We start from the raw sequence: 22,542 nt of genomic DNA, 5'->3' as shown, positions 1-22,542 counted from the left end.
AATGGATTGAAGAGGTCCGAGATGGATTCAGGATTTGCTGCCTGAGTAGTCAGTGCTCGCACATTTAATTGCAGCAACTGTGTGTTTCAGAGGTCTGATTTTGGCACTGGTACGTTCTTATTTACAGATTAAGCACTGATGCACTGTTACTTCAAAATTTTGGAGCATGTTCTCCATCATGCATCCTGAAGGAAGCAGTTCTGCAAATGAGGCCAAGCTTGGAGGGACGAATTGGAGATACGAGCTGGCAGCAGCAAAGGATCGAGACAGGCCCCGACAATAGTTACATGCAAGAGGCGAGCAAGAGTGAGAAGTGCCGAGGTCAGAACTAGCCAGTGCTTAATCTGTAAATAAAAACGGGCCGGTGACCAAAGCCCTCCTCGTAAACACGTGGCTGCTGCAATTAAATGTGGGAGCACGGAATTCTGAGGCAGCGTAATTCTGAAGCCATCTTGGACCTCTTCAATGCATTTAAAGCCACTCCCTGCCCCTTCACCTCACTCTTGTAGCTTTCTACTTTCTCCCTTTTTGATGCTTTTTTGTTTTTTTCTCTTCCTCCGTCTTTTCCATGTGTGTCTTTGGCTCGCAGTAAATGCTTTAGGCAAAAAAAAATGAGTGCCGCCCCTCAAAACTAAGTTCCAGTGCTCCGCACCAGAAACAACAGGCACAAATTAAGCACTGGAACTACCTCTCTCTCTCCAACTCAACGCTTCTCTTCCTCATCTGACTGCTGCCTGTGTGGCGCTTTAATAAAAACTTTAATGCATCGTTAATGGAACGCCTCTGAGGACAGTGTTCTAAAGTGCCGGTGGGCATTACTGATGTAAAATGATTCTTATAGGACAGTCAACAGCCTCAATTGAGTGTAGGCTCCTTGAAAGTGCAACAGGTTGGCATGTAAAGCTAATGCTTTAAGAGCCAGCTGCCATCGGCAGAAAGTTCCAGAAAGTCAGCCAGTCATCACAATTCACACCCACACACACTCACACACACTGTGAATAACTTTATAATAAAATAGCCATAGATGCAGTAATTGCCAACTGCTCAAACTTAGTACTCACACTGAACATAGGAAATTTTATTGTGATTTGTTTTTACCTCTTATATTTTTTACACTCCTTGATGCCAGGCCGGATATGTGAGACTAAGAAGCTTGAGAGTGAGATGCAGCAGTTGCCGGTATTGGAACCTCTCTGTCTACACTGCTTCCTGTCCACTGCCTCATCATGTTCTGTGCATGCTGTGCTGGAGGCACTTAAATTCCTGTATGCCCAAATGTGCACTCACTACAGCAAATGCAATGCAGACGCCGTGGTAGTGGCAAATCAATATGCCGCGCATGAAGTGTCCGAGTGCATGCCCTGACAGCAGAAACCTAGGGCCAATCGCTGCGTAGCTTTAGCTACATAGTGATTGGGCAAGAGCTCCGTGGACCTGAACGGCACCTCCCACCCCGCGCTGCGGCTAGTTCATGTCACCAGCAGAGGCCTGGTAACCTAGGCCTCACCGAGCCAATAAAACCGCTGGTCTCTTGCTCTATTTTATGAACCCACAGCAAAAGAGCAGTGTCAGGATTGGACTGTCCAGGCGAAATTAGCGCTCATTAGGAAACCGGGGGGAGAGAGGGATGCAGCTGTGATTTACCCTGGCTCACTAATGAGCATTTGAGAGAGGTGGCTAGAGCGCATGTCGGTCTGGCAACAGAAAGCTGCCGTCCAATCCGACATGTGCACAGCCACTTTGAAGAGTGAGCGACTCACGCTACTGTGCAACGTGAAGACTAGCCTTTAGTCCTTCCCAACCTTCCTCAGGCACTTAACAACTGGCCCGCGGGCCGTGGCTGCAAAAAAGCTGATGCCGCGGCCAGGAATTTTTTTATAGATGGAGTATTTTTTTTAAATTTAATACTGGGGATGGGGGATACAAATTGGGGTTGGGGCTGCACATATAGGGGGACGAAGCCCCAACTCCCTCAAAGAGGAACCGCCCCTATCTTCAACTCCTTATGGCTCCAGTCAGTCCAAAACTATTGTGGCAGACACCGTGCCTAAAACTGACACTTGCAGTGCTCACTGTGTGGGATTTGGCCTCAGATATTGCAGGAGGCAAGACACTGGTACTTTCATAATTTTTCTATTATGTCTTATATGTTTCATTATTGTATAAGATTTCATAAATTATCCATCATTTCAATATTTATTCTTCCTTTCTCCTTTGTCACTAGTAGACCAAAGATGTAGTCAGCACAGAGGGACCTCTATGGCACACTACATGTAGCACAAAGAGCTCTGCACTCACTGTATTGTTTATCCAATGAACGACTAACCCTGTTGGAAACAGTAAGCAGATACTTTGCCAAAGTCGAACAGATGGAAAGGGAATATTTCTCGCAAGAAGTGCAATTAACAGATATTCACACTTGGTCTACTTTCAGGTTCCTCCAGTTTGTCAAGTTTCTGCTTGCAAAGGTTTTACCAAAAATGCTGAAGCTTCCTGCTTTAAAACTTTGTATGTATAAAATCCCGCCAACAAAATGATTAAAAGACTAAAAATACTCACTAATCTATAATGAAACTAATGCTGGGAAGGCCAATAACTCTGGCGAGCACTTTCAGTTGTAAACTAAACTTATAGGCATTGCCAAAGCTAAGGGGAACACTGAATTTGTCTTTCAGTAGTAGTCTGGCGGTAGGAGCAGGGGAGTTGTTTGCATGCTGAATAATATAAGTGGCCTGGCAGTGATCGTGGTGGCTGGAAACACCCAAGATTTTCACCAATATTGAAAACTATTAGAGGAATGGTACTTTGGTAGCTCCATTTTTCACAAAGTAAACCAATGTGCCTTGTACTGAAAAAACATCAAAAGGCTATTTCAAAAAGACATGATGCTGGCGTGCACTTTTCAGATTTGAATTAATCCTCCTTGCAATGCAATGGGAACACTTTTTAGAGGTGGAATTATACGCCAAAAACAGTAAGATAATGAGAGAGATAATATTCCTCTGTGCTGATAGAAGATTTGGTCTACAGTACTATTAGAAATCTCGGGCAATGCAATGCTTTGTTTTTTTCCCAATATCAGTCATTGTCTAGCCCTCATAATCCTCTTTCTTTCAGCAAACCCAATTTCCACTCCACCTTCATACCCCAAATCCATGGTATGTGTTTGCCTTTTATATTAGATTCCTCTGATGTAAATATTGGTCATTGCAAATCACTGCACTTAATTACTATATTCACAACTTTGACTCTATGTGCTGATTCATTTAGTGTGCTCACAGTCGGTGCATTTTATTTATATGTATGGCTCAAAAACCTTCTCTGTCCCACCAAACTGTGTCCAAAATATGCCTTACAGAACTGTGTCGAAACAACCAGTAAATGTGTGTCTGTCTCATGGTGAATCACTCAAAAGCAATTATTCTTAGGTCCTTTGGCCCAACAGTGCTTGTGCTCCATTTTTTAAATGGAGGCTGCAATTCATTGACAACACCAATGCTCAATTCTTGGCATTTATCTGAGGATTTATTTCAGGGTTATGTGCATGTCTGAGATTCTATCATAAACCTAGGCACCGTCCTTTTAAGCATATAAACACATTTTGTAGATCCCAGGCTACTGGCACAGATGCTTGATATTATTTTCGACAAAGAAAAAAGACCATACACGCTACATGGTACTAAGAACTGGAACCTTTCAAAGAATACACTTAACTCAGCAAGATCCTAAGCTGTGAGATGCCTAGGAGGTTCTGTCTTATTTGGGACCTATAGTCCACTTATAAATTTATTTTGACCTTGAACTGGGGACCAGTGAAGGCCGCTTAGATTTTAGTTTTGTGTGTTGCGATTCAAAGGCATGCTGCAGCCTGGAGTACAGCCATGATTATACTCTTGTAATATCACTGCAGTGAGCTGCGAGTTTTGCATTACTCCTTATTTCCTTGCTGCTGCTGATGCTTTCAAACAGTAAATTAAGATGATGAGTAAATACAATGATTGTTGCACCTGGCATCCATCGAGCTGAAGTTTAGAACATTGTTTGACCAACTCGGGTCACTATCAATTGCCTCTGGTCTATGAAAATACTGAAGCATCTTAACCTTGAGACCTCTCATCTGATTACGTTGTCTACTTCTCGAGTCATGCTTTTAGAGAATACAGCAGAGGTTGGTTCTTGATGTTGCAAAAGTTGCATGAGAAATATCCCATTGCTGGAAACATAAGTAGTCAATCTTAATTTCCAGGCAATGAAGGCAGTAAGAAGGAGTCCCAATGCTTAGTTTATGTTTGTCTTTAGCCTCATGTTTGACTTCAGTCTGGCATCACGATTGCTACTTGGTCTAGTCAGGTCATGCTGTCATACAATGGGATTACATTTGCATTAAAAGTGCACAAACAGTGATACTGTGAGAGCAGAGGTTGCTGACCGGCACTAAGATTCAGATTTGCTTTGACAGAGTACTGTGGCAGCCTGTAAATGGCACACGATGGATTTAAAGGCCATTCTGTTACTCTAAAAAGCTGCTCTTAACCTTTTACCTTCTGTGGACCCACAATGATTCACAACTGGAATCTGGGAATCCCTACTCAGTCATTTATTGGAAGTCAGGTACCCGAGGCCTTAGCAATTTCTAACATTTGAACCGCAAACCAATACCTAAAAATCCAAAAACAAATATACACCAATCAAATATTTTTCTTTAATTCACAATCAAATATGGAAAAATATTTCAAATGTTCAGTTCTGCTTCATACATTTTAATATCATTTAACTTTGTAAAACAGTTGTGGACCCCTTGAGTAAGCCTCGAGGTCCCCTAGGTTTATCCAGACCCCGGGTTAAGAACCATTGCTCTAAAATACTTTTAAAATCTTTTGATCTCAGAGCTGCACCTCGAAGTCAATTCCTGACCAGTCCCAAACAGCTAGGGAGAATACAAGCACTTAAAGTAACCATTCTGGCCCAACAAAACACCACAAACATAAGGCATACGTCGCTGCTTCTACACCCTTCCGGTGAACGAAAGCTGACTGTGCATTTAATATAACGGAGCAGGAGCTAGAGAGAGAGCAGCTTGAAGGGAAGTGGAACTGAGAGTCAAGCTAGAATTTACAAGAGTACCACACGAGCAACAGCAAGACCAAAGCATACCACTTGACACCTGGAAATGTCACACTCCTGTGAATGAGTAAGGCATTCCAGAGAAGTACTGGAGTTTCATTACTGAAGGCCTGAAAAATGCACCAGAAAGAGGGGAGCATTAGAACATAAAAAGGCCTATCTGTGGCAGTAAATCTTATAGTAGTTTGATAGATGATTGAATCACTATGTTCCAGAATGACATGTAGGTCGCTCTCTCTTGTACCAGTGTCCTTTAACAACCTGATGACTTTTTACCAGTGCTGACAGAGCCAGCTTTCTGATGTAGCCTGTTGGACCTAGCCCTTTTTGCAGGGTCATTCCCAAATGTTTTGCCCTCTTCCTCATATCTTTTCTAACCTGTTCTAACCTGTTTTGCTGGCTTTAGGACTCTGGGCACTTTACCACTGCTGACCAGTGCAAACGTGCGAGTGCTCTCTGTCTAAAATGGTATTGGTAATTAGTTTACCCGTGATTGGTATATTTGGTTTACCAGTAAGTCCCTAGTAAGTGGCACTATGCATGCCCAGGGCCTGTAGATTGAATGCTACCAGTGGGCCATCAGCACTGATGTGCCACCCACGAGTAGCCCTGTAAACATGTCTCAGACCTGGTGCTGCAGTGTCTGTGTGTACAGCTTTTACTGCCAGTTCGGCCTGTCAACTGCACCCACTTGCCAGTCCCAAACCTTTCCCTTTTAAAACATGTAAGTCACCCCTAGGGTAGGCCCTAGGCAGCCCCATGGACAGGGTACAGTGTATTTAAAAGGTAGGACATGTACTGGTGTGTTTTACACCTGCTAGTGAAATAGTGCTAAATTCGGTTTTCACTATTGCAAGGCCTATCTCTCCCATAGGTTAACATGGAGATTGCCTTGAAATATCTTTTAAGTGTAATTTCCCATTGGGAGCAGATAGAGATATGGAATTTGGGGTCACTGAACTCACAATACATCCTTTGGTGAACTTGTTTTTTAAATTGTAAGTTTGAAAATGTCACCTCTAGAAGGTGGGCATTTTCTTTCTTAACCATTCTGTGACTCTGCCTGGCCATGGCATACACGGCTGGGTCAGGATGACAGTCGGGCTGTTTGTGAATTCACTTTAGACAGTCACGCAAGGGGAGCTGAGGTGTGTCCTGCATATCCTGATGGGTCTTCTTGGGCTAGAGTGGTGAGAGGAGCTGACACTTGCACCTGAATAGGTCTGAATGTGCCTGTCCTTACACATAGCAGTCTCCAACCCCCTGGAGTGTGTCTGGGACCAGGGCAGAAAAGACAGGGACTTGTGCACTACAAAGAATTTTAGGTTTGCCTACTTCAAAGGCAGAAATGAGTATAAGTCTAGGGCCTCTGAGACCACTACATCAGAACACTTCTGGACTGGGGACATTCTGCCAGGAAGAAGAGCTAGATGCTGCAGGAGGGACTGCTTGTTGCTTTGCTGTGCTGGCCTGCTGCTTGCTGCTTCTGTCCTGGAGTAAAAGGACTGGATTTTGCTTTCTACAACCTGCTTTCCAAGGTTCTCAGAGGGCTTGAACTGAGCTTACCTCCTGTTTGAAGTCTCAGGGGTATCAAAGACTTCATCTGCCAGCACCTGGGCTATCTGGATGAGAGTCCTGACTCGCCAAGTGGTGCCAAATCCAGTCCCTGGGCCCTTCGGAGGGAGTTCTGGGGTAACCAAGAAGAAACCAAGTGCATCGAGTCCAGAGCGACTTAGGAACCGGCGCCGCTGTCTGACTCCACGCTGCTGCCTGCACCAGGAGCTGTGATGCCCGCTGAGTGCAACAACAGCGACCGACGCCTCAGGCCCAATGCTGCTGCAGTGCCTCCAAAGTTCAGCCACAGCATAAGTCCTGAGTCACATGTGACTCCGCACAGCACCTGTGGGCCTACAGTGTGATCGCAACACTGCAAAGTCGATGCATCGCGTCTTGACTGGCTGGATTCATCATCCCACCCCCCCCCGGATTTTAACAAACCTAGGCCTCGCCACCGAAGCTGCATCACCTCCCCTGCAACTGTAGGGAACAGATGCCTCACCTCCCCTCCCCTGCCTGGTAGTAAGGAACCAATGCCTCACATCCCCGGTAGTGGTAAGGAACCGATACCGCTCTGGCTCCAGCTGCGCCTCACCTCCCCAACTCCGTGCAACATCTTTGTTTCATTGTTTACCGAAGGTACTGTGTCTGGAGTCCAGGCGACTCCATGACCAGCCCGCACTCCATTGCGAGTAGCGCCGGACTGTTGGGAATGACTCTGTCAATTACATTGTGATAGCCCCAGTTGGCATTATTGTGTTTCTAAGTGCTTTATTGAGATTTAACCTTTAAAAATGTGTATCTTTGCTTGTGTATGTAAGACTTTTGTTGTTTTGCTCTAGCTTTAATCAGGTATATACTGGCTATTTTTTCTAAACTTGTGTGGAGTTGTTTTGCAGTGTTTTCAGTGTGTTGCTGTGTGTGTTTGTACAAATACTTTACACATTTCCTCTGGGATAAGCCTCAGTGTATTTGCCAAGCCACCAGAGGGGTGAGCAGGGGTTATCTTAGCTGTGTGACCCCATTACCCTGACTAGAGCGAGGATCCCTACTTGCACGGGGTGCAAACCACTGCCAGCTAGAGGCCCCATTTCTAGCATAGCACCTGCCACAGTTTGTACTCTGGCTGCTGTTCACAGGTCCTCATGCCTTTATCCCCAAGGTATGTTGTCTGTGAAGTCTAGTGGCACAGATGTGTCAGTATGACAAACATTGGTAGCTCTTTGAAACAGAGCTGAGTGATAGAAACCTTTTGCCTATCTGTGATAGGAGCAGTGGTCATAAAGCAGCCGGTCTCAAGACGGCCATTAGAGGAAGCCACTACTGCAGCACCGCACTGTGTTAGCTGGGTACAGCCAATCTAGCTTCTAATCATTGTTGCAGCATAGTGTGACTGTTGTGCTTTCTTATGGCTCCATGTTCAGCTTTGAGCCTTTTCAAATCAGAATAACCTCTTCACCAAAGCTCCTTCCTGCTGATCCAAAGCCATGAATCTCTATTCCATGTTAGCTTGTGACAATCGCCCATTTAACATATGCAAGGATGTAAAACCTACAACAGGAGAAACAACCTATAAAACCCATGTAGCCCATCTGTTGACCACCCACATTGGCTCGGCTCTTGAGCGTATCAAGTTCACACTGCGCATTTGCCTGTTGTTCAAGACTCTTCCCTCTAACCTCTGCTTCAAGCAGTGGGTCTTTGTGAAAGCTTTGCAGGGCACAGCCTTGCGATAACCACCATTAGATATGTTTTAATGAATTTTATTGCATTTAAACAGGAATACAAACAGTAATAGAAGTATGTCCAGTCTTACCCCAACATGACAATTACCCGCGATCCACCTTACTCAACAAAGTGTGTAACAAATGACTAACACTAGAGAGGGCTGAGCTTAAAAATATCTTTAAAATGCAAAAGTAACCTTGTACACCAGGTCAACAGTCCAACAATACCCAGTGGAGGCAGTGAAGTCAGCTTCTTTTCTTCATCGTAATTGGTCTACAAATACCCTTAGCAGCACTTGAAGAGTTTCCCGACTTTTCCACCACAGTAGATTCTGAGTTCAGCCTATGCCACTAAAGAGTCAGACACGGACACTTTAAAGTGACTCTTCGTTTTGCCTTTTATTGAGCCTCATCCGCAGGGGTCCAAAAGGAGCTTAGCTAAATAATCTATTCATATCTCTAGTCATCATCCCATTCTGATTCAGAGATATGGGGTGGCAGACATTTTTGCCACAGCTGGAACTTTTGACAGAGAAAATCCACAATTAAGGGGATTTTCCGCAGTTCAACATTCAGGAGTAGTGGTGGGAAGGTGGGTGTGTCAGGAATGATCATGTAAAATGCAAACGTATTTTTATTGGCATTTACATCATTGGCATAGCTAGGACCATTCTGTAACTATCAGTAGAACTATTCCTAAAACTGACTGTAGCAAGTGTGATTTGAGGGTGGGAAAGGGACATCTATATAATTCATGAAGGATGCAGGCTCCGAGGTGTCTCCACTGGGAAACAATTTTCCATTGGAAAAAAAAGAAACTCTTACATTTAGTAACACAAATAGCTGTCAGTTTGCTAAGGTTGATATTTCACACTGTGGACAATCCAAAGACAGGAGCAAAGGGAAGGAAGTTCTGTTACTTGCATAGATATCCATGGCCACTCTTGGAGCTTTTTGTGAATCTCCAAAAAGTCGGAAATCTGCTCAGGCCAGAGGTCTATATTCATGGTTTTTTCCAAAACCTTTGTAAATTGGCCGCTGACCTGAGTAAAGGCTTCAAAAGCCCATCAGTATGCCTCCACTTTCAAATTTATGCCAGTAAATGGGTAAAATGTTTTCAAATAAAGGACTATGCAAAAAGACAATACCGTGAAAGTACAACATTTGCAATAATCGTAATATTCCAGCGACAACAGATACTGGATTGAAACGCATTTGCAAATTTAATAAAATACAAATCTTTCATGCTTAAGTTATACGATTAAGGAGAGGCTGCTGCAACCTTCACCCAATAGATTGCAAGCCTTTTAAAAAGCAGAGGACTCAATATAAAGAATTTGATAGCACATTTGAGAGGAATATAATTGCTGCTCGCCAGAAACTCACAAGGGCAGTTTGAACACAAGCTTGTCCCATTTCAACATTGGGAGATGAGTGCCGAGAGGAGGGCCAGCGGGTACCACGACTCCTGTGGGGTAACTACGGGGCGCCCACTCCCTGTGAATACCAAAGGGGTAGAGAAAAAACTAAAATTTATGTGTCCTTATGTAATGTAACTTGTGCTCATGTGAAGAGCTACAAAACCTTTGGGTTGAGTTTGCGCTATATAAAACTTAAAAAAAGAAGGGGTGCATGATTTCACTACTTTATTATTTATTTGTTCCCATCAACTGCACATATGGGCCTGAAAGATACAGGGTGGAGGCTGATTTGGCAAAATTGGTTTATTTATTTAAACCTAGTGGTGGCCACCGTGAAAACAAGTATTTGCAATGCAGTGGGGGTCGCATTTGCTTGACTTAGAGCTATTAACGTTGTAAAGTCCTAACTGGACTTTTATTGCCACATAAAATGAAAATGAAAAGTAATACAGTTTTACGTAAGTGAGCCGATTTAAAGCGGCACACTATGAGCGTGAATGAGCACACAAAATGAAACAGGAGTTTGCTCGCAGTCAAACGTATTGGCAAATGTGCAGCAAGATCATGCTGTGCAGGAAATAAAAATAAAAAGTAGTCCAGAAACCATGATAAAAACATGGAGCCTCGTATGTTTTCAGTAGTTGGCCGGTGCACTTGAGGAGGGCTAAACACCGGAAAAGGCATGACATATGCATGCCTTTCACATATAAAATCAAGCGATTTTTAAAAGGCAAGCCCACAAACCAACAAAACTGATGGGCGTGCGGTGGGCGTGGGTAAAAGCCCACACAGAGATTACAGCAGGCTAGAGCGCTTGCGCGCTTGACCCTAAAAAAGTGGAAGGGCAGCGCAGGGGGAAGAGTGGGACAGTGCCAGGGAGAAGAAAAAAAAATTAATAAAAAAACACTTACCTGCCGACTGCTGCCTCTGTGCTCTTCTGCACCTCTTCTCTCAACTCCCGGTAGTACAGAGCAAGGCTCCCAGTCCCCAACGCCAAACCACATGCTGCTCCGATGCTGGTAATACCATATACTGGCATGAGAGCAGTGCTGTGATTGGCCTGAGCAGTATGTGCAGCACAACTCAGGTGGAGAGATCTAAGTGCACGTCGGTTTGGCTGTCCAACATGCACACATACAGGAGTGCCCACCACTCCTCCTCCAGCTGCAGCTGCTGTCATCAGTAAGGCCTGCCTAGCTCTGCCTTTAACTCGAATCAGCAGGAAAAATAAAATGATAATTACCTGTGTTATTATTGTTTTATTTTTCATGTTTTCACTGCTGAGAGAGCAGAGGGGTGACGCTCCACTGCCTTAAAGGAGGAGCCGTGGTTGTTTAATCCTCCTTTAAAAGCAGAACATTGCTCCATGCTCCATGTCCCTGATCATTATAATGCAGCCGAAAAAAGTATGATTCGTACTAAAATTACAGTGATAATGCATTTCACTTAGAAGAACAATCCAGTAGACATGTTCTGATTAAATCAGTTGAATAAAAAACTCTTCAGTTTACAGGGCCTAGTTACATAACTAAATCGAGACAATTATTTAGTAATGATGGGTTAGTAATCAGAGCTACCATAGTGCCTGGGAGCATTGGTCATATATTTCGCAGTGTGCATTCAGCATAGACCAACGAAGTCTGGCTTCATGACAGATTTTCTGGATATACACATAAGATGCACTTACATACAATTAATCAAAATGGAACTCATTTATACTGTTCAAAGTTACCCTGAAAATCTGGCAGTGGTCTATGCTGGACATAAGCTTTTGACTCAATGAGGCAGAAGGAACAGTGCTAGTAAAATAGAGTCTGTGTGCTTACATGCATAGCAAAACCATAACATGTTGGTGAATGCCAAAATTAAATGGATCTGCTTATTGTGCATGCTGTTTTCCAGAAGAAAACTATGTATTGGGATACCTTTTGCGACAATGGCTTTTAAACATCAAAATAGCTAGACAACAATGCCACATAATGTGCTGCATAATTTGCATCGTGTTTATTATTATGTTGTGAATCCCTTGTGGTGTGGGGCCCCCTGAGCTCCAGGGGGCCTCCTCAGCACAGCACCTGGCCTGTGTGAGTCAGAGGGGGGCTTCCATGTTCTTTGCAAGGAGGTCCCTTCCAGTTTCGCTATGCCACTGACTAACCTGCCTTTGCTTGACACATAACTTGCTCTTCCTTTATCCTGCCACATGATTTGGTTTTCTGGTACCTAATAGTTCAAGTGGCCCTCTGTATAGGTTGTGTTTCCTTGGCAGTGGTCTGCATTAAGCAGGGTGTTTTCAGAAGAAAGTTATGCATTGGGCGTCTCAAAAGATGAGATGTCAATATTAATGAAGGGATAACAGACGACAGGATTGGCATTTTGAGATAATAAAATCCTCTGCTGACTCCAACCACACCTTTGTGAATGAAAAATCTGACCTCATGTTACACACTTTGAATGCAGGAGAATTATTATAATAATTACAGAGTGCACAAGTTTCAATCAAATAGCCTTCAGGCATAAATAGTGAACTGCTTTCATTCAATGCGAGGGGCAGGCAATTCTTGCTTCTATGATACTATATTCACCATCCAGTTTTAAGCAATTTTACTCCTTAACTTGAGTGAATCAATCAAATATGTTCTCAGACGTTACTACATTCCATTGAATCAAAAGTAGACCGGAAGTTCATTAACTACTGTATGCATTATAGATTGCTGAAAAACGCATTACCTTGTATTAGAACATTGGAATGCTTGGGGCTCCATTGAAAACAATGGAGTGCTGCGGGCTTTTACTGGCCGGTAAAAGCCCACAGCGCCAACATTCCAATGTTCGCTTTGTTCACAGCATAAGCTGTGAACAAAGCCTCACGGAGCCCAGGGGATTTTAATCCCCGCGGGCTCCGTGAATTTTTTTTTTTTAATAGAACATTCTGCCCTGAGTGGCAGAATGTTCAAATAGCCTTAGAACCCGCCGTAGCGGGCTCTACCGGCTATTAAAGTCCCTCTCCCTTGTTAAATGCCCTCGCCTTCGGCTCGGGCATTTAACGCGGGGAGCGGCCCTTTAATAGCCGGTAGAGCCCGCTACGGCGGGTTCTAAGGCTATATTAGACCACTGGAATGTTCGGCTCTCCATTGCAGACAATGGAGTGCTCCAGGCTTTTATTGGCTGGTAAAAGCCTGGAGCGTCAACATTCCAATGTTCTCTTTGTTCGCAGTAATAGATGTGAACAAAGCCTCACGGAGCCCGATTTGATTTTAATCCCCTCGGGCTTCATGAGGAATTTTTTTTATTTAATAGAACATTCTGCTCTCTAGTGGCAGAATGTTCTAATAGCCTTAGAACCCTCATAGTGGGCTCTACGGGCCATTAAAGGCCCCTCACCTTCGGCTCCAGCCTTTAACGTGGGAGCGGGCCTTTAATGGCCGGTAGAGCCCACTACGGCAGGTTCTATGGCTATTAAAGAACCTGTTTCATTCTTGTAATAGCTCAGAGCATGTGTTTCCCATGTTCTAACCATTAGCGCATCCGTATAAAGTGGAAACAAGGTCCACAACCGACCCATATGTCTTAATGGCATATTTATTCTTTTTAGGACGGTATAAAAAAAGAACAAAAGAACAATAGATGCATGGATGTTTCTGAGGAGGCTATATTACAGGGCCATGAACATTCTCCCAAACTATGATCGTGGCTCCCACTCCACAAATGAGCACACTTCACACTCCTCATCAGTGCTTAATTTGTAAATAAAAATGTGCTGGTGCCCAAAGCCTTCCTCTCAAACACACAGCTGCTGCCTTTAAATGTGCGAACACGAAATACTGAGGCAGCGTAGCCCGGAAGCCATCTCGGGCCTCTTTAATCCATTTACAGCCACTCCCTGTCCCTTCAGCTCACTCTTGCAGTTTTCTGCTTTATCCCATTGTGACGCTTTTTCATTTTTCTCTTCCTCCGTCTTACCCATATGTGTCTTTTGCTCACAGTAAATGCTTGCGGCAGAAAATGAAGTGCGGCCCTCAAAAATAAGTGCAGGCGCTCCACACTGGAAACATCAAGCACAAATTAAGCTCTGCTCCTCATGCAAACACTTAAAAAGTCCTATGCAATTTTGGCCAGCGTAACTCTACAACCGCATTAACTTCCACAAACCTAACAGAAACACCTTTGCTCAGATAGAGTCCTACTCGCAGCCCCCCCCCGCATATGTAAGATCAGATGTGGCAGTTATGCCTTCTATTACCTCGCTCCCAAAGCCTTAAATGACCTGACCCTGCACATTTAAGCCGCCTCCTAAGTTCTTGAATTCTGCAAGAAACTGAAGACCCGGCTCTTCACCTAGCTGCAGCCATGGCTGAGCCCATCCAACTCCTGATTCCTGGGTAAGTCGTGCGCGTACCATAACATTCTTAAATTCTGCTACCCAGACAGTTTACTCCTCCTGCATCCATCAACAAGATTCTGACCTTTATCTTCTTTGACTATTCCCCAACATCACCATTAAAGCCCCTGGTCATTCGCATCTCTACATGCACTGAACATTTAATAAGAAAATGCGCTTTAGCCGTAGGTTTGAATTGTTCGATGATTTTGCTTTAGTTGTTTTCCATGCAAAAAAAATGCCTATACAATTTACTTGAACCCTTTAGTGAGGGTCTCTGAAGATACATGCAAATTATGAGACGCCAAGAAACAGTGGCATCAGGACAGGGCTCTATTTCGGCCGGTCAGGGTCCTATCTGGCAGAGAAGCGGGAATCCTGTGGCAACCTACTTTGCTGTATTTAGTAAATTAAGGGATGCTGTTCTCCACTTCCGGTAAGGCTCATTAACTGCAGCATCCCAAAGAAGACTGATGTTTGGAGATCTGAAATAGGCACAGGGCGCCTCCTTCCTCAGGGGCAATGATATCATTATTATGAGCAGAGTTTTGTTTGTGTTTCTATAGCAACAGTGACAAACTGTACAAAACCATCGGAACAATAACCTTCTTGACTGTGTAATTCCCTCTCTTAGCGCGTTGTATTTTAGGCAGCATGACAGATAATGGAGAGAGGGTGCAATAATGCGGCAGAAAAATAATATTGTGCAATGATGTACCCCAACAAAGCAGACATATATAATCTGAAAGTCAAAGGCAGCAAGGACCAGCGAATAAAGAGATGCACAGTCAAGTCGCCTCATTTCCAGGCTCTGCAGTTTTCCTTCCCACAGGGGGCCAACAAGCCTTGGCCGCTCCGCCAGATCTTAACATCTTTCCATGTTGTTAAATATTTACCGTGCTGGGTCTCGGTGGACTCTTTTAATGTGAGAAGCAAAAACACAACTCGCGCAGAAATAGCCTGTTCACGACCTAAACCCATCAAGCTGGCCTCTTTGAAGTAGTTTTCAGTGTTTGGTCACTTCTGAGTCAGACACTTGCCTGACATCTCCAGCTGAACTGCATCACTTTACACCCTAAATAATATGTGTATTCTTCTAAGGTATTGTTGAGAGAGTTCCGAGGACATTGGGCCTCAGATATCTGGCCCAAAATCGAAGTCAATTTCAGACCAGTCCCAAACAGCCAGGAAGACTGGGATCACTCAAAGTCAAGATCTGCAAAGGTGCTGGTAGCTAGGCCAAGCATATGTCTTCTCTGCCAAACAGTGTTGTGTACTGCAACAAATGTAATGCAATTCAAAATGGAAAGCTGTAAAACACAACTTGAATGCATTTAAATTGGAAATGAATGTGTTTTCTGCCAATGCCTGTGAGAAGGGTGGTGATGACTGAAAGTGGTGCGGAAGTGTATTGATGATATCAAATCTTTAAGAACCTTCGCTCATAGTTATGCACAGAATGTCTCAGTCTCATACAAGCATGGAGTACTCTCAATCGGAAATGCCTTGAGGAATCCTTGCAGCTGTAAGTTTCTAGCCACACTGGTACCAATGCAGTCTGCTGCTTGACCTTGGGGAGGGTTACTGTTGTCCTACAGTGGACAGAAAAGAATAGCCTCATTATGCAACAAACTTCACTAGCTTCAAACAGTGGTGTTTGCCACTGCGTGCTGTTAAGTGCATCAGGCTAAACATACAGAGGCATCCTTATTGTATCCCTAATCAACTTAAGAGTGTATTACAGGAATGTAAGTGGCACTTAGAAATTACCAAGAGCAGATCATATGTTCTCCAAAGAACTCAATACACGAGGGTCTACATGGGCCACTAAGGGTCCTCAGGAGGTCACAGTGCTCATGTATCCATTTGCCTGTGACCCTGGGCTATATTAAAATCTGACCTCCCTAAACACACACTATAGCAAAGATCTCCAACCTTTTCTGTAGTGAGAGCTACTTATGGTCAGTGAAAATCATTGTGTGCTATCAAAGACTAAGCAACTTGCACATTTTTACCAGGCACCCCATGACTAGCTTCCTTGACTTTAAGCCTAATATCCACAGAGCCAGATACTATGATTTGAACATTTTGACTAGGGGCACTATGACAGGGCTTCCATGTGTTTCAGGTGGAATGTGGTCTTTTGGATGTATGAACATGTGTACATATGAATGTTATATATTTGTATGAGTAACTGAGAGCCTGTGTCATATGTCCTTGTGGCACAGGACATCCTTTTCGCCATATGTAGCACTGTTACACCGTTACATGTATAACACAAACATACAAACATTTTTTTTATAAATGGCAGGAATTTGAAGGCAAGAATGCTCCTAACGTGGGACATTTTTCTGCACTTTAAATTTCTCCCATTTAAAAAATGACTGTATTTTTCAATTAAAAATATGGCACAGTGTTCTATTGGCCACTGGGAGCAAGAGGTCTGCTATTTGTAAATGCAACACTGAAAAGAATGAAAAAAATTAAACTGAAAACTTACATTTATTCCTAAGGTAACTTTTCATTTTCATTTTCTCCTATCTAAAAGCATTGAAAAACATTATTTTGTTCTCGCCTTCAATATTCAGTTGACAAGGACTTTTATTTAAGAGTAAAATACCTCCGTGCTTCAGTTCTTCACATATGTGCCCTGGATCATAAATCTCACTCCAGCACTACTCCTTACCAGGCCCTGCTGTCTGCAGCCGGATAATAATGTAAAATAAATACATCCTTCCCTTAACTTTAAAAGGAAAAATGCTATGCTTATTTAAATATGAACTCCAGACTGTAAGCTACTCTGAAGGGTTCTGGGAGCTAATGGGAGCTCCATTGACTGGTTAGAGATACCTGCTGTATATACTACAACTGGAGTCCGATTGTTCTATATATTTAGTTTGTATGCAAATTAGCAGAGTGATTTATCCTATTTATTAACATTGCTGAGTGGGGGGCATTACTCATGAGAGTCTTGAGTAGAGACAAATGATAGTTGTTGAGAGATGGGAAGGGCTTCATGACTCACTCAAGTTTTTTCGTCTTATGAGTCATGAGTTATGGCCCGACCCCACACTCAACAATGGTAACAGCATATTCCATCTCTCTCTCATTTGATATATATTTATATATATATCTATGTAGTTATAGATATAGATATATATTCACAGAAAAAAGCACAGGTTAACGTGAGGTTACAGTTAAGTGAAAATGTCAGTTAAAAAGTAAGATTTTAAACAAAAAAAAAAAACACTGAAATTAGCGAGTTATAGTTTATTGAGATAACTTGAGGCCCACCACGGTGTTGTCATCAATTATGTCATTTGAGATGTTATCAGTGATGTAATCAATTATGCCATTGAGCATGTCACAAGTGATGCAATCTGTGAGGAATAAGCAAAGCATGGTTGGCGCACAGGTTCTACTAGCTCAGTAAACTATAACTAATGAATTTTAGTGTTTTTCAGTTCAAACTCTTACATGTTAACGAACCTTTTCACCTAACTATACCATTACTTTAACCTTTTCTTTTCAGTGAATTTCAAGGGTGTACTTTAACACACAGTAAGATTTTATTACCATACCCAACAACCCGCAGACAGCCAACCCCACCTGCGGCGCACAGCTTTCAGACGTACGCAGGGTGGGGTTAGGCACTGGACTTGGCCTGTGCCAACCTCCTACAGGGGGACAACATATTACCCTGCATTTTTTTAAATTCATTTTTTCGGTCCATCAGAAGTCCCTCGTACGTTCCTCTGGTGTCCTTCAGGAGTCCTGTGGGACCACTGCAGCACTCCAATTTGTGTTTTTTAATTTTGAGCCCATCGGCATGGGTTCTTCTGGGACCCCCCATTAGGGTTATGAGGTCAGGATATCCCGACCCTGCATGCCCCTCTTACGTCCTTTTATAAAACATTTTGTAGGACACAGGGACCAAGTCCCAAAGTCCTTTCCCACAGTCCTGTAATGGCGGCTGCAACATTTCTGTTCATGTTGCAGCCAGCAAATCAGATTGCTTGCCCCAGAAAGCCACCTCTCTATGTGTATATGCCTTACCAGAGAAAATAAATGCCTGTGCGTCAGTATCACTTGTAACTTACATTACCTGCACTAAAAAATGGCAGTCACACATTACTGCAGTGCAAAGTTCACATATATATTACTACAACATGAGACTTAAGAGAAGCACTGCCTTAGATATAGCATGTTACAATGACTTCACATAGGAAACAAATCTCTAAAAGGATCTTCAAAGTGGTTTTGTCATACTGAACAACTAAATACCTTTTTTTAAACAAATACACATGAAATACAAAAAGGCATATACCACATATGCAAAACAGCTCAGTGTAACATGCTATTGATTACCATTACTGAGGGAGGGAAGTGGCATTAGGACCTGCTCCAGGCTTCACCTCCCATGAATTATGGCCCCTCCCTCTACTTAACACATGTAGTAAATAGTGTATTACTCTACACATCTGCATAGTGTGCACTAGGGGAGTTGGGTGATCATGACAGGTTGGGTGCAGGCCCTCGCTAAAGGCTGAAGGACATGTGCAACAGGGGTTGGCTGGTTGTGGTGGGTATTGCACAGGCCCAGGTCGAAGGTCTGGCCCTCTGGTCAAACCTCTCACTGCAAAAGGCTAAAATCCCTGTGCAGCAGATAGAGCTACAGTGACGTTTTGGCTACTTTTAGTTATAACACCTCAATTTAGGTTTAAACTAAATAAATACAATTTAAAAGAATCACATTTAAAGTGCAGACTTGGTTTCAAAAATTAACAAACTCTGCCAGGTATGCTGATGTTAACTGATCATAGCTCACATCCTTGTCTTGCGTGCTTCTGAGGTCATCAGTGAAATCCCTGATGACATGTTATATCCCATCACTGACACCATCAGTAATGACCTCTTGGGTGTGTGCATTTCTGCCAGGCTGTGCGCCTCAGCCATCACGGAGGCCCCGCCAAGACGGTCTGCACACAGCCTTTGCCCAGGTGCAGTATGAGGTTGGTGGCAGGAACTAGCCTTCGGCTAGACCTGTTGCCCAAGCTGCTGTAGGTAACCAATTCCCACTGCACATGGCCTTCAGCTTTTGGTAGTGTATAGTTGGGCCAAATTACAGAGCCTGGCTTATTGCCTGGCCAACACCCACTGCCTAAGGTCTTCAGCTGTCTGCAGATGAAGGTGGCCACATGCCTTGGCCGCCAGCCAGGCCTTGAGCCCAAAGTGCTGTGGGCTTGGTACAGCTGGTAGCTATTAATGTATCTAATAATGAATTTCTTAATGCGAAATAAATAGAGTATTGGTACTGTAGGATGGTGTCATATGGGATATCAACAATGTAATTTAACATGTCATATGTCAAGGGCATGCCAACGATGCAACTCATGGCTAATTAATCTAAACATAGTAGGTACATTTCAGTTGTTTGTATGGGTTTTCTAACAATAATTGTACTTTACCTGTGTTTTTAAGTGAATATCTATCTATCTATCTATCTATCTATCTATCTATCTATCTATCTATCTATCTATCTATCTATCTATCTATCTATCTATCTATCTATCTATATATGTATATATATATATATATAAATATAATTTACCTATGCTATGCTCTCTCTCTATATATATGTATATATATATATATATATAGACATATATATACAATGTATTTATTTATTTTTCAGAACACAGTATTGAATAATACGCTTTTTTCTCAGGTGATAAACAAGGATGTGTCCAAACAGAACATGAAAAACCTGATGTCATGTGAGGTAAGAGTCCACAATGTGTTACTTTGGGAAGGGGAGGTTTTATTAATTGCAAGACAACCTCTAAGTTCATTAATCATATCTTAAAGCATATTACAAAATGGGAACACTGAGCTGCGGAGAACACACTGTACACACAACAGTGATGAATTACAGACTGATATGAAAGCCACTTGGATCAATCTCTGTGCACCACATTGCATAGACGTGCAGGAAAGTGGCCAAGTCGGAGTCTATGAGAATAAAGATTACTACTTGAAATATCTCTTTAAAGCTAAATTCAATTACATTAAATACATGTGCGTTTATTAAATTATTTAGAGACCAGTTCGAAAAACGGTTAGCACATAGAAGTGATAGTTCAGTGCGTGAAAAATTGGGATACCATATGAGACATACCACATTCTGACTCATGAATTCGAGATCAGCTGTTGTTAACACATGGAGAGTGGACTTACAAATGCAGAAAATCTGCATAATGGCTGGATTAATCGTAAATTCTAAATTTATCCCAGACTGGGAAATATTTTTTTTCTGATGGAGAAGGGAGTCACAATGCGAACACTCATCACGTTGTAATTTTGTGTGTCTGCAAACATTTGCACAAAGCATCATATATTGGTGTGCCCCTTTAATATTTAACTCACAATATTTGTGGGGCATAGCACTGAGGACAAAATATTGAAAAAATGTCAACAGCTAAGTAAGTCTTGATTTTCTATACCTAACTCCATCGATATGTTCGTATCCTGTACATATATCTTCAAGGTACATAGATGTGGAGTTAACAGTAGTAAATATATACTCCCTATATGCACTTCCCTTTCACTATTTTGTCCCTCGATATTCTGTCTTCAATGTTCTTTAATCTCAGTATTGTTGGTGTGAATATGCAGTAGTACAACTCCTATATTTAATACATGTCTAAACTGAACCACAAGTGTAAGTGGGGAAATACGTCTGGGAATCAGTCTTAGCAGAATGATTTTAAGGACATTTTGAGGAAGGGTTTCTTCACATGGAAAAATGTCCATGTGTAGTTAAAAAAGGAAAAATATATACAAATGCATATTTTCCACAATGTTAATCTTGTTGATGGAGCACAAAATAGAAGTCCTCGAGCTTGGGGTTAACAGAAACATGCATACCCAAGAAAATCAGTGGAAGTACTTCAGGGTCTTTTCACAAGGGCATTTTGGAGTACACAAAGTAGTACTCTTGTGAGTTTCTAAATTGCATTCTGTGACTTATTTGACGAATGGAAATAAAATTGGACTACTGAGGGAATATTTGTATACAATTAGTACAAACAGAAAAGACTATGCCCTCTTTGTGCTATAACTGATCAAGTTGGACCTTCGTTGCAGATTCACAAAGGCGTGAAAGAGCATGTAAAAGAGGACTCCTGCAGTACCATTTACCAGATACATAAATGCTGATGTGAATCGGCCCTGTTTCCCCGGCTATGCTAGCTGGCGCACAAGGAAAAGGTTGATTTGTCTGCATCGCTTAGATTCACCAGCACAAAAGGCACTAACATTTTTATAGGTGACCGCAAAGCGCTCCATCTCATTCTATAATCTCTCATAGGGCTTCAAACCACGCCCATGTCACGTCAGTCACTTACATTGGTTCGTGGGCTTGCCTTTTAAGTTCTGCTTGCTTTCATTTATGAAAAGCATGCATACGCCATGCCTTTTCCGGTGTTTAGCCCACCTACACAGCACCAGTAAACTACTAAAAACATACAAGGCTCGATGTTTTCAGCTTGGTGTCCGGACTACTTTATCTGTTTATTTTCCACGCAACACGATCGCGTTGCATTTTACATAGTGCGATCGCGTTGCGTTTTTTTTCTTTACAACGCTAATAACTCTAACTCGAGCAAATGCGAGATCTGCTGCATTAAAAATGCTTGTTTTCTTTGAGTTCTCTAATTGGTCACACTGACCTCTATAGGTTAAAAATGTTTGCAGTGTATTTTTGGTGTAGAATTGCAAACAGGCAACACTTATGTCAAAGTAGTAGTTTCAGTGACAGAGTGGATGTTCACAGTACCTGGACTGCCTGGTTTCATCCCAGTTATTTTGGTGTATTCCCCTCAAAGCACATTCAGTTCTTGTTTGCCAAAAATATGCGGGACTGCTGACTATACTACGCTGCTTCATTGCTTGAATGAAATCTGGCGAGTAACTGATCCTGCATTTTTCACAGCTGCAGGCTGGTGCGAAACATGACCCAAAGTATTTCTGCAATTTCTGGCTGCTAACTTCTCAAGGATGCTAAAAATAAAATTTGTCCTCATGTCATGTTTCAGGTAAATGGATTTTAAGGAGAGCAAGCCTTTCCCTTAAAGTTAACACACTGTTCCATTCTAACACACTCAACCTACAACTCCTGGGAAGGTTTATTTGCATTGCTTCTATTCTATCACTTATTCAACGTTTTTATAACCTACTCTTTTCATGAACTATCACAGACTGGCCTGTGCTGCTTTCTATAATATATGGAATTATAGATGGGTAACAGGGAATTATGGGGATGTTTCTTCTGAGG

At 42.6% G+C, this 22,542-nt stretch overlaps 1 protein-coding gene and 1 long non-coding RNA gene across 7 annotated transcripts in view; one reads left to right on the top strand and one right to left on the bottom strand.

Moving 5' to 3' along the window:
- The window catches only part of SLC8A3 (solute carrier family 8 member A3), a 451,466-nt gene that overhangs the window by 235,825 nt on the left and 193,099 nt on the right, over positions 1-22,542 (bottom strand). The gene's annotated exons all lie outside the window — the stretch shown is intronic.
- Positions 1-22,542, top strand: part of LOC138260383 (uncharacterized) — a 98,457-nt gene that overhangs the window by 58,028 nt on the left and 17,887 nt on the right. For all 3 annotated transcript variants that reach the window (XR_011198848.1, XR_011198849.1, XR_011198850.1), the window contains one exon: positions 19,936-19,989. This is a non-coding gene — a long non-coding RNA (uncharacterized lncRNA). The remainder of the gene's footprint in view (positions 1-19,935; positions 19,990-22,542) is intronic.

This window comes from Pleurodeles waltl, chromosome 9 (assembly GCF_031143425.1).
Source record: "Pleurodeles waltl isolate 20211129_DDA chromosome 9, aPleWal1.hap1.20221129, whole genome shotgun sequence".
NCBI lineage: Eukaryota > Metazoa > Chordata > Amphibia > Caudata > Salamandridae > Pleurodeles > Pleurodeles waltl.
This window is presented reverse-complemented; position numbering and strand designations above follow the sequence as displayed.